A 16,432-nucleotide genomic window follows, 5' to 3' on the forward strand; every position below is an offset into this window, starting at 1 on the left:
AAGAGAAACAGCCAGAACCATCACTTCCATGTTAAAGTTCTGCCTTTTCAGAAGGTTCTCTGTGGGGGCACAACATCTGTGCTGAAGAGTAGCCCCAGGCCGCCAGCCCCCTGGAGCCCAGCCCAGGGCCCCTTTGGGGGTAAAGGGGGGCCTGCTCCTATGCACTGCATGTGTGGACAGAGGTTTCCTCAGTGCACGTACTTGTGTCCAGGAGTTCTGTTTATAGCTGCCATTCTAAAAATGCTGTTAGAAAGTAAGTATCTTTCGTTATAATTTCAGAATATAAAAAGGCATATAAAAGCTATAATCCTATATATCTGAGAAAAAACTCTGAATAAAAAAGTGGTAGCTTTTCCTTTCCTGTCCTGATAGAAAACGGCAGCTTCTGGAACGGTGAACACAGCCACTGGAGCGCGCGTGTGGCCCGCGGGGCACAAGGTCCTGTCCGCGGAGGCGGCGTTGGGACATGCGGGTGGGCCCCGCACAGAGGGCCCCTCGGAGCTCGGGCCCTGCCCTCGGCGACCCCAGAGCAGCGCCTCCGTGAAGCCGCCGCCCGGTGCAGGCGCTGCCTCCTCTGGGGAGGCGGCGGGAGGGCGAGGCGGGGCCCAGGTGTCTGTCGGGGGAGGCTCCCAGGAAACTTTCTGCTGCGGGATTTCGGCTTCCACTTTCACCTGTTCCGGCCAGGAGGGATCTATTTCTTATTGGCAATCCTCCTCTTCCTCGTGGCCAGCATGTTCTAGAAGGGATCCCTGCTGATGCTTGCTCTGATGGATTTCATGCACTCTTCCTTCTCCTCGCGGCTCGGCAGAGATCCGTACACGACGTGGTTCCCCTCCACCACTGGGCCGGCCGCCTCCGTTTTACAGGCCTTGATGACCTGGCCCTTATGGCTCGGGTTATAAAGCTCGAAACAGTTCTGTTTCGGGGGTCCTCCACCTCCCTGATGCTGAGGTTTTCCAGGGGAACGATGCCCCTGGGCTCCTTGTCGGTCGTACTCCAAGTACTAGAGGCAGTTGTCGATGATGAACCACGCCGTGTCCAGGTCTTCACCGCCCTCCCAGCCTCAGGAGCCAGCCCTCACGGTCAGGGTTGAAGAACGAGCGCGTCAGGTCGCTGCCATCATCCTCGGGGATCTTAAACGGCTCGTTCCTGATACTCTCGTACAAGCTCGGTGCGCTCCTCCAGGAGATCCCCTCCCTCGCTGATGCCACGGTCCATGGTGACGAAGCGCTCAGCCGCGGGCTTGTCCCGCACATTGTGGTTGGAGGCTGGTGTTGAGCGTGATGATGGCGAACGACAGTACATAGCAGGGGTCTGTGGACTGGAGGACGCCCGGGTTGCACAGGCAATAGCGGGACGCGGACGCCTCCATCCTGCGGTCCATCTCCTGAGCGTCCCCCAAGTCGAAAGCTCCAAAAGAACGGCCTTGAGGCTTGGCCAAGGTTCAGATCAGCAAACTCACGGAGTTCGATAAACGCCTGGAGAACTGGAGGGTACTATGCTGAGTGCAGTAAGTCAATCGGAGAAGGACAAACATTATATGTTCTCATTCATTTGGGGAATATAAATAATAGTGAAAGGGAATATAAGGGAAGGGAGAAGAAATGTGTGGGAAATATCAGGAAGGGAGACAGAACATAAAGACTCCTAACTCTGGGAAACGAACTAGGGGTGGTGGAAGGCCAGGTGGGTGGGGGGTGGGGGTGACTGGGTGACGGGCACTGAGGGGGGCCCTTGATGGGATGAGCACTGGGTGCTCTGTATGTTGGTAAATTGAACACCAATAAAAAATAAATTTATTAAAAAATAAATAAATAAATAAAGTCGTCCCTCTCACCCAGATAGTCCCCAATCACGGCCTTCTCGTTTATACAGGAACTGGGCTAGTCTTCTGGGGAATTCTGCAGCAGGTCATTTTCTATTAGAAACTGAATTCCCTTTTCAGGATCCACGTTGAATTTCTTCCTCCCCATGGCTATCTGCTTGTTCCTCTGTGCAGTTTTGCTCTCCTCCACTCAAGTCAGATTGTCAATCTCAGTCATCACTTCGGCAATTTCGTATTTCGGCCTCTCAGTGTCATCAGTAAGTTCCTTCTTTCTTCGACTAATGTCTAAAAGTTCTTCTCTGTCTTCTAATGAGAGGTTGTCAGGCACGCCGCCACCCTCGCCACCACTGCCCAGCCGCCTTCGTCTATGTTGAGGCCGCTCCCGCTGCCGCCGGGCAGCTCAGCCACATAGCTTGATCTTAAACAGTATTACTATAATCTATCGTTAGAAGATTGTAATCCAAGAAAAGTATGACATATTTATTGATCATTTAGCATTATAACTAAAGGAAGAAAAATTGTTTTTAAGTATTTTTACTTAAAGATACTAAATATGTTTTGATGCCCAGAGGCTGGTGATTGGTGAGTCGATATTGAACATTCAACTTTCTACCTCCATCCTGTGCTAAAATGTTAACTTTCATGAACATTAAACTTTCACCCCGTATCATGAGCTGCTGCCTATAGAGTCACTGTCCTATCACACAATTACTAACATCTTCATGACTCAACATATCCTGTTTTCCCTTCTGGAGTCACTAGTCTCTTCTTCTGTGCTACCTATTTTATTTTTTTCAAGTAATGTCTACATCCACCTTGGTGCTGAACTTATGACCCTGAGATCAAGAGTTGCATGCTCTACTGACGGAGCCAGCCAGGAGCCTCTGCTTTTGCACAAAACACCTTCTGGTCCCTTGATGGGCCACTGTAGTCAATCCTTAACTCAACAAATCATCTTACACAAAGTCACAAGGCATCCCAACATTTCTCTATAGTGCTTGTTGGTGATCATTTTCATCATGAGATTTCATTATGGTACACCAAATGGTAAAAACCAGAACAAAATTAGTAAGTGCCTAATATCAGCTTTAGAAAAAAATTACAGACTATTTTGTAGAGTTTTAGGTTTACAGAAAACTGAGCAAATGGTACAGAGTCTCCATACACCACCTCTTTACTTCTTATAATCCCCCATATTCATATTTTGCATCAGTACAGCACACTTACTGTAACTGATAAACCAATATTGATACGTTATTAATGCTGACATATTATTTTTAACTCACAGCTACAGTTAAAAAAATGATTTCTTTGTGCTATACAGTTCTAGAGAAAAAGTATAATGTCTTGTACCCACCATGACAATACCATATAGAATAGTTCTACTGCCCTAAAATCCACATCTCATCCACTCCACTTTCCTGAACCACTGGCCACCATAGTTTTTTTTTTTTTTTTTTTTCTCAACAATTTTGCCTTCTCCAAGAAGTTATATACTCGGGAATCTTACAATATGTAGCTTGATCAAACTGACTTCTTTGACCTAGCAATATGCCTTCAAAGTTCCTCCATGTATTTACATAGTCTGATACCTCATTTCTTTTTTTTTTTTTTTTAAGATTTTATTTATTTATTCAGAGAGAGAGCATGTGTGATCAGGGAGAGGGGCAGTGGAAAAGGGGGAGAGAGAATCCCAAGCTGACTTAGTGTTGAGCACAGAGCCCAACGTAGGGGTGAATCTCACAACCCCGAGATCATGGCCTGAGCCAAAATCAAGAGTTGGACTCTGAACTGACTGAGCCACCCTGGCTCCCTACCTCTTTTCTTATTTCTTTTCATCCCATTATGTGGGATGAACCAGAGTTTTTTTTTATCCACTCATCTACAGAAGGACATGGTTTCTTCCAGTTTGGGGCAGTTATAAATAAAGCTTCTATCAACATTTGCATAGATCTTTGGGTGGATATAACTTTCAACTCACTTGAGCAAGGATGTGGAAGTGTTGAGTCCTATGGCAAAATTATGATTATTTTTTAAAATAAACTTCCCAACTGTCTTCCAAAGTAGCTGTATGATTTTGCATTCCCACCAACAATGAATGAGAGTGCTTGTTGCTCTACATCCCCATCAGCATGTGATACTGTTAATTTTTTGGATTTTAGCAATTCTAATAGAGGTTTCCTGGTAGTTCTTTGTTTCATTTTTGCAATTCTCTAATCAGTGTCTTTCAGGTGTTTATCTTCCATCTGTCCATCTTTAGTAATATGTCTGTTCAGATCTTTTATCCTTTATATGAATTTTTTCCTTATTATTTTATTTTAGGGTTTTAAATGCTCTCTACATAGTTTTAATCCAAGGTCCATCATCAGTTTTGTTTGTGTAAATGCTTTCTTCTAGTCTATGGTTGTCTTTTTATTCTCCTAAAGGTGTCTTTCACTGAGTAAGGTTTTTAATTTTAATGAGGTCCAACTTGTAATTTTTTCTTTCATAGATTATACTTACAGTGTCATATGTAGAAACGCCTCATCAAGTTCATGTAGACCTTGAATTTTGTGTTATTCTGTAGTAATTTAAATGTTTAAATTGTGAACGTTTTACATTTACATTTAGGTTGATGACAGTGTTTGAGCTACATTTTGTCAAAGATGTAAGATCTGTGTTTATACTTTTTGTTTTTGCTGTTGTGCATGTGGAGGTCCAGTTGTCCAGCATCCTTTGTTTAAAGGACTATTAATTCTCCATTGAACTGCTGTTGCTCCTTGCCACAGAGCAACTGACTGTTTGTGGCAGGTGTCTCTCCAGGCTCTCTATTCTTTTCTACTGATCTATTCTGTCACCATTGCCATGCTGTCTTGATTGCAGTAGCTTCAGAGCAAGTCTTAAAGTCAGATAATGCCAGTCCTTTAACTTTGGCCTTTTCATATAATCTTTATTTTTTATTTTTTTTAAGATTTTATTTATTATTCATGAGACACACACAGAGAAAGAGAGGCAGAGACACAGGCAGAGGGAGAAGCAGGCTCCATCCATGCAGGGAGCCTGACGTGGGACTTGATCTCAGGTCTCCAGGATCAGGCCCTGGACTGAAGGTGGCACTACACCGCTGAGCCACAGGGGCTGCCCCTCATATAATCTTTAGAATCAGTTGATCAACATACACAAAACAACATGCTGTGATTTTAATTGGGATGTCATTTGAATCACTGCTTGAAGTTGGGAAGAAGGGACATCTTAACAATATTATTTCTAACTGCAAACACAGAATAGCTTTCCATTTATTTAGACCTTCATCAGAACTTCATAGTTTTTCACAACTACGCCTTATGCAACATTTGTTAGATTAGTATCTAAGCATGTCATTTTGAAGTGTTAAATACTTTGTGTCTTTAATTACTAATTGTTCATTGCTGGTTCATGGGAAAGCAACTGACTTTTGTATGTAAACTTTGTATTGTGCAACCATGCTATTATCGATGATTAGTGCCAAGAGTATTTTTGTAAATTCTCTGTATTTTCTAAATAGGCAATCGTGTAATTTGTGGACAGTTTTATTTCCTTTGTTTTGTCTTATTGCTTTACTCAAAACATCTGGGATGATGTTAAACAGGAGTGGTGAAAGAAGACACCTTTGTCTTGTTCTCAATGTTAGGGAGAAAGCACCTAGTTTCTTACTATTAAGTAAAATGTTAGCTAAGGTTTTTGTTCTGTTCTGTTTTTGTAGGGGAAATGCTATTTATCAAGTTGAGGAAGTTCCTCACTATTCATAGTTTGCTGGAAGTTTTTGTCAAGAATGTGTGTTGAGGGGATCCCTGGGTGGCTCAGTGGTTTAGCGCCGCCTTCGGCCCAGGGCGTTGTTGTTGTTGTTGTCCCGGGATGGAGTCCCACATCAGGTTCCCTGCATGGAGCCTGCTTCTCCCTCTGCCTGTGTCTCTGCCTCTCTCTGTGTGTCTCTCATGAATGAAATAAATAAATTTTTTTTAAAAATAACATGTGTTGGGTTTTGTTAAATGATTTTTCTGTAGCCACTGCAGCCATAAGAGTTTTTTTTTTTTAATCTGATGTAATGGATTACATTCATTTTTTAAATTAATTGATTTTTAAAGGTTGAATCAGTCTTGCATTCTTGGTGAGTTCCATCTAACATTTAGAGTAAAAATGACAGAAATTCTCTAAAGTCTCTTCCTGGAATTATATGCAAAGGGAAACTCTAATTCATCCTGACGACAGTGCTCCCATCTTAGTAGTTCCAGAGTCTCACAACTAAAGCATTATTTAACTTTCCAAACATTTTCCTGCTATATTTTAATAGTTCATGTACCATACTGACAAAATCACTCAGCTTTCTTATACTTAAAGCCAATACTAGGCCTTTTACTTCCACTCCCAAATATCACTGCTTCTATCTATTCCCTTCTTTCAGGGCTCATTTCACCTGTGATGTTCAGTCCTCTCAGAACTTTTTCAATAACCACGTGGAGATATTCCTGCAGTTTCTTGTCTCCTCCAACTATCCTTCTGTATTGAAGTAGAAATGCCTTAATGAACAACTGTGATCATCTTACTTCCATAGAAATAGGAATAAAAACTAACTTGATATTCATGACTTTTTACCATCTAAGTATGCATTATATGCCCAGACTGTTAATTCTTCCATCCAGAGAGCCACTTTCCAATCACTCCCTCAAATCTGTTTAATTAAAACCACATTTTCCAGAAGCCTTTCTGACAATGAATTTGTGCATGCATAAATGAGTAACAGTAGTGGGAAACAGTATCGCTTTCCTCAAAAATATTTTTCTGCAGCACATGTCCCCTTCTATTGTGAACTACAGTGTTTTAAAATTCATTAATTATTACCCCTAGTAGACTTGAAAAGTCTTTGGGTAGACTCATTTCTATTGTTACTAGTTACCAAGCAAAATCAATCAGGATAATTGTAAAAAGCACAATGAAGATAAATATTGTGTGTACTGACAAGCCATTTCTATATTACTTCACATCCAGACCCAAGTCCAAACTTTCTTTCAGGAAATCCCTCTCTCTCTCTCTCTCTCTCTCTCTCTCTCTCTCTCCTAGTCAACATATTAAAGAAGCAATCCTCTTCCTGCTCCAGTCCTGCTGACTTTCTATTCCATTCCTTTGCTTTATTTCCATCATAAGCTGAAGCCTACTTCAAATCACCTATTTCCCGGCTTACCTGCTCTTTCTCCCACTCTAAAAGCCACTCGAAAATAGAAATGTTGTATGTCCCATTGTCTCACACAATGCCTAACACATAGTTGGCAGTAACAGATAAAGAGAAAACTGAATAAATATCTACCTATGTGTTCTATTCTAACCGGGAAATAGAAAATAATGAAAATAAAAGGATAAGGCAACTTCTTGAATGTGAAAAAGAAAAGGCAATCCTGGAGGAGGTACAAGTGGGGTGAACATCTGTGATTTCTGCATCAAGGGGGGTAAACAGTCCCTAGGCATGGCACACTGCTTTGCTAACCCTTTCTAAGAAGCCAGTACGTCCTAGAGGTGGCATGGCTACCCTTCATTTTCCCTGATGGTATCATCACTTCCCAGCTTAAGACATAATGTAAGCAGCTACTGTTAGCAAATAAAATCCAGCTGAGGAAAACCGATGGAAGTGACTTGGCAAAGAAAATGACAGCAATGAGGGGGAATGAGAAACCTCAGGCATATGAGAGGCTAACTCCCAGGAAAAGGCTTTATTACTAAAATAATACATTGATTCTATTGCCAGAATTGCTATTCAACAAGCAGAAACAATGCTAGGTCACATTTATTAGCCAAGTGAATGTAAACTGTTTGGTCTTACTTCCTTCAACTCCACATCCTAATAAATCAGTAGTCCTTAGACTTGGGTAGTGTGTCCAGGGAACTTGTGAAAAGCAAACACACGTGTATACAGTACGCCTGTGTTTATATATGCTAACAGGTATATATGGAGTAGAGATATAGACATATATATTTAAAACCTCAGTGAGTTATATATAGTCAATTCTCACCATTTGTGGTTGTCGTGGCCTATTAAGTCACCGTAAAGAGTTAGTGAATAATGAATTACTGCTCCCAGGGGAAACACAGGGTTAGGTTCTGACAAGCCTCCACCCATATTTTCCTCAGCTAATCATGTATGTTTCTGTTTAAAAGCATCCTATTTCATATATATTGTTGATTCCTTGCTGTTGAACTCATGGTCAACAACCCTTTAGCTCATGCCTGGATGAAGCTTATCGTACACATTTTCTTCACAAGGTACATGAGAGCCTTCGTGCACTAAGGAACCCTAGACAGTATTTCAGCACTAGAGGAGGCCATGTTCAACAGCGAAATTGTCAAGAAAAAGTATAGACATGATCCCTGGGTGGCGCAGCGGTTTGGCGCCTGCCTTTGGCCCAGGGCGCGATCCTGGAAACCTGGGATCGAATCCCACGTCGGGCTCCCTGCACGGAGCCTGCTTCTCCCTCTGCCTGTGTCTCTGCCTCTCTCTCTCTCTCTCTGTATGACTATCATAAATAAATAATTTAAAAAAATTGTTTAAAAAAAAAAAAAAGAAAAGAAAAATATTGCCACTAAATGGACTGTGAAATGGATACTTATTTACAGTATGACAGCGGAAATCATAAGGCAAAGTGAGTGCCCTCCCCCACCTTTCCCTCTCTGAATAGCTACAAAAGTACCATAAATAGTGACGTGAGGGCATTGGCTTATAAATAAATTTTAGCAGACAGGTGAATTCACACACACACAAAATCCACAAATAACAAGGTTCAACTATATATGTGGTTATACACGAACATACTGTAGTATGTGCATGTCAAAATTCAGAGAAAGAATGAAAGTCACATTTGAAAGTTGGCAAATTGGCATATGGATAATATAGGAAGCCATAATTTTCTTTTAAAATTCTGTTACTGGGCAGCCCCGGTGGTTCAGCGGTTCAGCACCACCTTCCGCCTGGGGCCTGATCCTGGAGACCCAGGATCGAGTCCCATGTCCAGCTCCCTGCATGGAGCCTGCTTCTCCCTCTGCCTGTGTCTTTGCCTCTCTGTGTGTGTGTGTGTGTCTCTCATGAATAAGTAAATAAAATCTTAAACAAATAAAAATAAAAAATAAAATTCTGTTACTGATTAAGTAAGCCTTGTTTTTAGTTTGATATAAAAGTGACTTTTTGAAAAATTGACAAAACTAAGTATTAAGGGCATGAAATCATAATTACCTCCAAAATTACTCTCCACTTATAGAAATAGGTAAAATGGTAATAAGAAGTACCTATAGCCCTGACAAGAACCAATCCTATCATTATCAGACTGTCAATTTTCTTTTTCTTCAAGTTTTCATGTCACTGAATTTCTGCTTTTCTTAATACTTTGGATAGACTATTATGACACATATTTCTAACTTAAGATGACAATTTTAGAAACTGGACCACAGAGTTGAGAATCTACTAAAATCAGTAGGCAAGAACTAAAAGGAAAAGCAAGAAAGCCGATCATAATGTAGGAGATGAAGTTCAAAGGGATCATGCTTTATTCATGCAACGCAAACCACAGGTCAACCCTTTGATTTGAATGGGTGATGGAAATAGGTCCTTTTAGGAGAAGGAGAAGAGGGAGGTATGAAGGAAAGAAGAAGGAGAAACGGAGGAAAGCATCACTTTCTTTGCAGTTGCAAAATAACTTCACAATTCTTTAGGAAAATAAAAAACTATTTTAAACTCATGTATTTAAAAAGGGAAGAACTCTGGAATTTAGCTTTTCAGTTTCTTATAAAAATACACATATTCTCACAATACAACCCAGCAAATGCACCCCTTAGTATTTACCCCAAAAGAGCTGAAAAAACATATCCATACAAAAACCTGCACATGTTTGTTTTTATTGGCTTTCTTCTTAACAAAACTCAAAAGCAACCAAGACTTCCTACAGGAGGTGAATGGATAAATAAACTGGGGTACATCCAAACAATGGAATATTATCCAGCACTGAAACAAAATGAGCTATCAACCCATAAAAAGACATGGAAGAAAGTTAAATGCATGTTACTAAATGAAACAGACCAATCTAAAAAGGCTACAAACTTATGATTTAAACCCTATGAAATTCTGGAAAAGGGAGAAATCAGAGAAGGTCAAAAGATCTGTGGTTGCCAGTTGGCTGAAGGAAGGGATGATTTTTTTAAAAAAATTTTTGTTGGAGTTCAATTTGCCAACATATAGCATAACACCCAGTGCTCATCCTGCCAAATGCCCCTCTCAGTGCCCGTCATCCCAACCCCCCCTCCCACCTCCCCCTCCACTACCCTGAATGAAGGGATGATTAAGGGGAGCAAGAGGATTTATAGGACACTGAAAACACTCAGATACCATAATAATGGGTATGTGTCTATACACATTTGTCCAAAACCACAGAATATACCAACACCAAGAGTGAACCGTACTGCCAACTACTGACTTTGGTGATTACGGTATGTCAGCGTAGGTCCAGAAATTGTTACAAATGTACTGCTCTGGGGGCACCTGGGTGGCTCAGTAGTTGAGTGTCTGCCTTCAGCTCAGGTTGTGATCCGGGGGTCCTGGGATCGAGTCCCACATCAGGCTCCCCACAGAGAGCCTGCTTCTCCCTCTGCCTGTGTCTCTGCCTCTCTCTGTCTCTCATGAATAAATAAAATCTTCAAAACAAAACAAATGTACCTCTCTGGTGGCAGATGTTGATAATGAGGGAAACTATGCCTCTGCAGGGGGTGGGCAGGGGGCATAAGGGAAATCTCTGGAACTTTCCTCAATTTTGTTAACCTAAAACTGCTCTAGAAATAAAGCTTTCAAGATCTTTTCCAATTAAAAAAAAAATGAAAGACTGATAAAAGTGTTTCTTTTTTTTTTTTCTGAAACTTGTGGCATGTTTCCTTTATTTTATTAATAATAATTTATTTTTTATTGGTGTTCAATTTGCCAACATACAGAATAACACCCAGTGCTCATCCCGTCAAGTGCCCCCCTCAGTGCCCGCCACCCAGTCACCCCACCCCCCCGCCGGATAAAAGTGTTTCCAAATGAAGATATATCACTAGGGAGTTAAAATTACTTTGCCAGGTATTAGGTAAGAAGAGTGTTTTTCTGGGGAGCTTACATATATTCTTTAAAAGGAAATTAAATAATTAAAGAATTTAATGAATCTACCAAGTAGACAAATTCACTGAAAAAATCCTCTGAAACAATTCATGACAACTCCTTATTACTGTTAGAAATGCCACTTAGAGGCTCCATCACTGCCATCCAGCAGTGATCTGAACTTTGCCAGGATCAGTAAACATCAGAAATAAAATTCTCTACCCAAGGCAGATCTGCAATTAACCACTGAACTAATCATTCCAAATTGAATGCCTGTGCAGAATTATGCAACCTAGAAGCTAGTAGATAAAGTAAACATTGCAAAACAATGACCTGATCTTTCAGTTCTCTGGGTTCCTGCGTTACGAAATTAAACATACAAAATAATTCTGTGGAAAGAACCATGCCAAAAGCAGAGTGACACAGTGACACAAACTACTAAAATTCTGATTTTAGATAGATCTCATTAAGAAAAGCTTAGACACACACACACACACACACACACACACACACACACACACACACACATTATTTCCTTAACTTCAGAATTCTTCAGAAAGCCATGAGAAAGGAGGGCTGTTTTGAAAAGCAAAATGGGCAACAAAACTGAAGGTTGGTAAAGAAATTCACTGATGTAAAATCATCACTGTTAACTTAATAGCTTAATGTACTGACTGCTTATAACACCTCAGATACTGTTCTAGGCACTTTACAAATAGTCACCAAAATTGCTTCTTATAAAAAACACCGTAACGTAGATAATATTGTTATTTCAGTTCTGTACATGACAGCACTGAGGTTTACAGTGTTAAGATAATTTGCCCATGCTCATGGGCATAATGCTGGAGTCACAAATTGAACTACGGATTTCACACTCAACCACTGCCAGGACCACAAAAATCAGCTCTGCTATACCATGTAGCAGAAAGTTTTCTTCTAATACTCTTAGCCAGAACATTCAACCCTCACTGTAGGATCATCTACCCTTTCTCTTTCCTTGCATTCTTTCTTACTCTCATTGTTTTCTCTAAGACCATTCTTTTTTCCCCCCTCTCTTTTTCATACTGATTACTTTCCAATGGTTTTCTTCCCTGTCTTTAACAGGTGATTACAGGGAACTAATGTGCATTTTTATCACATACATTAAATGACCTTGTGGTCCATACAGTATTATCCACTCCCAAAAAAACTATCAGGGAATTAATTTCTTGTTGCTTCTTAACATTGCAGCAGATGCTTAGTGACCTTTGTTAGGAAAAGATTTTAAGGCCTTATTCTATGTAAATCAGTCACGTATTAGACTGAGCTGAGACCACAGATAATTAGCACTAATAATCATAAAGCCCACTCATAGATATACTGGTTTAACAGGACAAATTGAAAACTGGTCCAGGGGCTCCTGTGTGGCTCAGTCAGGTAAGCATCTGACTCTTGCTTGTGACTGAGGTCATGATCTCAGGGTTGATTAAAATACTCACTTCCTCTCCTTCCCCTCACTCATCTCTCTCTCTAAAATAAATAAATCTTTACAAATAAATAAAAAGAAAAACTGGTCCAACTTAGGCCAAATTTGGCTCACAGAAGTTTTTGTTCGGCTCACATTCTAAACTTTACTGAACTAGTTGAAAATACAACTCCAAAAAACACATAAAATAATCCAATTTTTTGTTTTTTCCTGGGAAGTTAATAGCAATGCTATTTTTCAGAACAATCATCAGATGATGTTGAGTAACAATTTCTATCTTTTATATACAAGCTTAGGACTCTACAGTCATGTTCCTACACATAGCCCCGTTCACTCATTGACACCTGCTGGCCCTGTTAGGCAGTAGATATTATACACCCCTGATTTAAAAATATTAGTAAGCTAGAGAACTATCCCTAAGGTTGGAGCACAGAAATTAAAAATTTGCTTCTGATTTGGCTTATAATTTGCTATTCTTTTTTTTAACCAATTATTTCAAACTAGTTCTAAAAGTGACCTAGTTTGGAAATTCACTAGTCCTTTTTTAAATACCAAGAATTTAAATATATGACACCTAAGAACACTGGAAGTGACAATTCTGTATAAAATAAGAAAAATCCAGCGGTCAGCCCAGAAGACACAGTGACTACGTCAAACTCAGAGCAGATATAAATCTTAAGAAATGTCATTTCCAAAAAATGAAAGTGAGTCGGTGAAGGGCAGGAATAACAAATTTTCAAGCTTTTTTATATGGATAAAATTCTGTTTATCTCAAATGTGTTTGTCTAAAAAGCATGATTGAATGGGAGCTTCCACATTTTTGAACAGATAAAGCTTAGAGGTGATAACCCAGGCGACAGAGGAGAGAGGTTGGTGGGTCTGTTCAAAAGAGGCATTTTCAGAGCAAGTTTGTTTGTTTGTTTGTTTGTTTGTTTATTACGAATTTATTTTTTATTGGTGTTCAATTTGCCAACATATAGAATAACACCCAGTGCTCATCCTGTCAAGTGCCCACCTCAGTGCCTGTCACCCAGTCACCCCCATCCCCCGCCCACCTCCCCTTCCACCACCCCTAGTTCATTTCCCAGAGTTAGGAGTCTTTCATGTTCTGTCTCCCTGATATTTCCCACTCACTTTTTCTCCTTTCCCCTTTATTCCTTAACTATTTTTTATATTCCCCAAATGAATGAGACCATATAATGTTTGTCCTTCTCCGATTGACTTATTTCATTCAGCATAATACCCTCAAGTTTATTTAGATGGCATGTTACAGATCCGTAAAAATGGAAAAATCTGTAATATTGCCTTTGTTTGTATTTTCAGTAAGGAGGATTGGGAAAACTTTAATTTATCTGACTTTGGATAGGGAGATTCATGTTAGAAAATGTTTGAGAAGGATCTACCCCCAAATTACCTACCTGATGCACCACTGCCCAGGGTTTAGAATTAAAGGGATTTAGATCTGAAATGGAGTCAGCTATTAATTTTATAATATCAGGGAAACTACTCAAAACTTTGAGTCACAGTTTTTTCATCTGCAATTTTGGAGTAAAACCTAAACTAATATCAAGTTTTCTGTGAGCGTTTGGTAAGATTATAAACATAAATGTCATAGCACAGTACCCAGGCTACATAAGAAAACTTACTATATTTCACAAATGTGCCCTCTGTGCCTCTCACATAGAGCTTAGCCTGGCAATCCTCAAAAAGCAGAGCCGGGTGTGGAGGCTAAGTAGTTGAGGCAGAAAGGTTGATTGCAAGTTTCCCTAATGTTATCTATTAGGATATTTTAGAGACAAACATTAAAAATTAAAACCAGCGCCACTAGAGGAGGTTATTGTGGCTTTCAGCACTCCTATAAAACAAAATAAAAATAATTTAAAAACTGCTGATATTTCCAATTAACCTTGCATTCTTTGGTGGTTCTTTAGAAAAATTCTGATGATGAGCTCAAATACAACCCCTGGCTGATGCCAGCACACTCTTTCCCTTGGGACTGACAGTATGGCAGTGGTTACCAAGAATTCTACTGTTCTTTCATTTCCAGTTGTAGTTCACTACTATGGTCCTGTTTTGGGTATCTTCTTGAAGTTCTATACCTCTGCTTGTGACTGACATTGATCCTTTGCATTCTTTTGTTCTGTACTAATCTCTTACTGAGTCAGGTCATTTTTGCTCCTCCTAACTGCTGGTAAAGCTTGAGCCCAGACAATTACTTTCCCTCTGACCAACCACAGATTTTTTTCCTGATGTTCATGAACTTTTGGAAAGAACCCAGGTCTGTAAAATGCCTCACAAAGCAAGGAGAGCTCAACACAGAGCAGAAGCCTCCTCTCTGGTCTTTGTTTCAGGTCTTTCCAATTGCCCACTGAGCCCCAACATTTCTTTTTTTTAAGATTTTATTTATTTATTCATGAGAGATACAGAGAGAGAGAGAAGCGGAAACACAGGCAGAGGGAGAAGTAGGCTCCACGCAGGGAGCCCAATGTGGGATTCGATACCGGGACTCCAGGATCACGCCCCAGGCCAAAGGCAGGTGCTAAACCACTGAGCCACCCAGGGATCCCACCGTTTCTTAATCCCATTTTTCAGGGCTTTCTGCTTTATAGTCACTGAATTTCCACAAGTCAATATCTACTTTTTCGATGCCTTCAATTTTAACACTCCAAATGACTCAGTCCGTCATTACAGACAAATCCTAAATAAAGGTGCTCCCAAAGTCAGCTCCTATGGTAGACCTCCTGGCCTCACAGGCAGGAAGGATATCCAGAAAAAGACCATGAGAAAATAGAAGGCGAAAAAGGATAAACATCAAGGCAGACTAGAACAGAGCAGAGATCAGGGCAGAGGGACTAGAGGGCATTAGACACAAAGATGAAGAACTTAAATCTGCTGAGTCTTATGTTGTCAAAATCAGTACTGGGTGTTTGTGTGTGTATCTATACGTACATCTCATCCAAACCTCATGACAGCCTAGCAGAAAATATTTTACCTCCATTAAGATAAATAAACTGAGACTTAGATTAGAAAATCTACCCAAGATTATATACCAACCAAGTTAAAAAAAAAAACTATTAAAAATCAGATCTGGCTACATTTTCTATTAAAGCACAGGTTTGCCCTAACATCATTTTTTTCCATCAATTCTAATGATGTATGTTTTGGGCTGGATCCCTGAGAAGCAAGGCCTGAGACAGTGGTTTGAGGGTACGCACTGAGGGAATGCTTTCAGTAGAAAAAGAGTGAGGGAGGCAGGGTCAGGCACATAAAGAAGCTAAGAGAAAAAATAATGTGTTCTTAGTTGGGCTCTGTCTGCATCCTGATCCCATGGAAAGGACTATGAGCTTAATAGTACCAAGGGAATAGGCACTCTTGCTACAGGCATCTGGGCACAGATGATAGATTCCTAAAAAGACATACTTGCAAAGAGTTCATACAAATATAAGTTCTTCTTTTACCTTCCTTCTGGAACAGGGAGACAATACTCTCAACTGAATTCACCCCAGAGAATGCAGAAACTCACACTTCTAAATTATGGTTAGGAAACCAGAAAATAAATGTCACAAAGCTCCAACCCTGAAGTGATAGAAGAAACCCCTGTAAATGAGAAACAACTTTTTTTTTTAAATGATAGAAGAAACCAAGAATTGAATGGCTGAAATACCCTACACTTACAGAGACACTAAGTAGTGCAGCAGACACTCTAACAGTTTATCTGACTCTAAAGTTATTTTTTATCATAAGGAGGCTAAGTTTCCCTTAAAAAAACATACTGAAAAATTATCTTTGGAACTAGCTAGAGCAAAATACTGATTTCCTAGCCGAGATCATTATTTCAGATCATGGAGCCAAATCATAGTTGACACATGTTATTTTATTTGTTTTTCAAAATGGAACTTCAGAACATGTATTAACTGTTTTTTTGTTTGGTTTTATGTTATTATTTTTTTTTATTTATGATAGTCACACAGAGAAAGAGAGAGAGGCAGAGACATAGGCAGAGGGAGAAGCAGGCTCC

At 40.1% G+C, this 16,432-nt stretch overlaps 1 pseudogene; it reads right to left on the bottom strand.

Moving 5' to 3' along the window:
* Positions 1-642: 642 nt before the first annotated feature.
* Positions 643-16,432, bottom strand: part of LOC112912245 (cytohesin-3-like) — a 72,056-nt pseudogene continuing 56,266 nt past the window's right edge.

The sequence above is a fragment of the Vulpes vulpes genome, chromosome 12 (genome assembly GCF_048418805.1).
Source record: "Vulpes vulpes isolate BD-2025 chromosome 12, VulVul3, whole genome shotgun sequence".
Taxonomy (NCBI): domain Eukaryota; kingdom Metazoa; phylum Chordata; class Mammalia; order Carnivora; family Canidae; genus Vulpes; species Vulpes vulpes.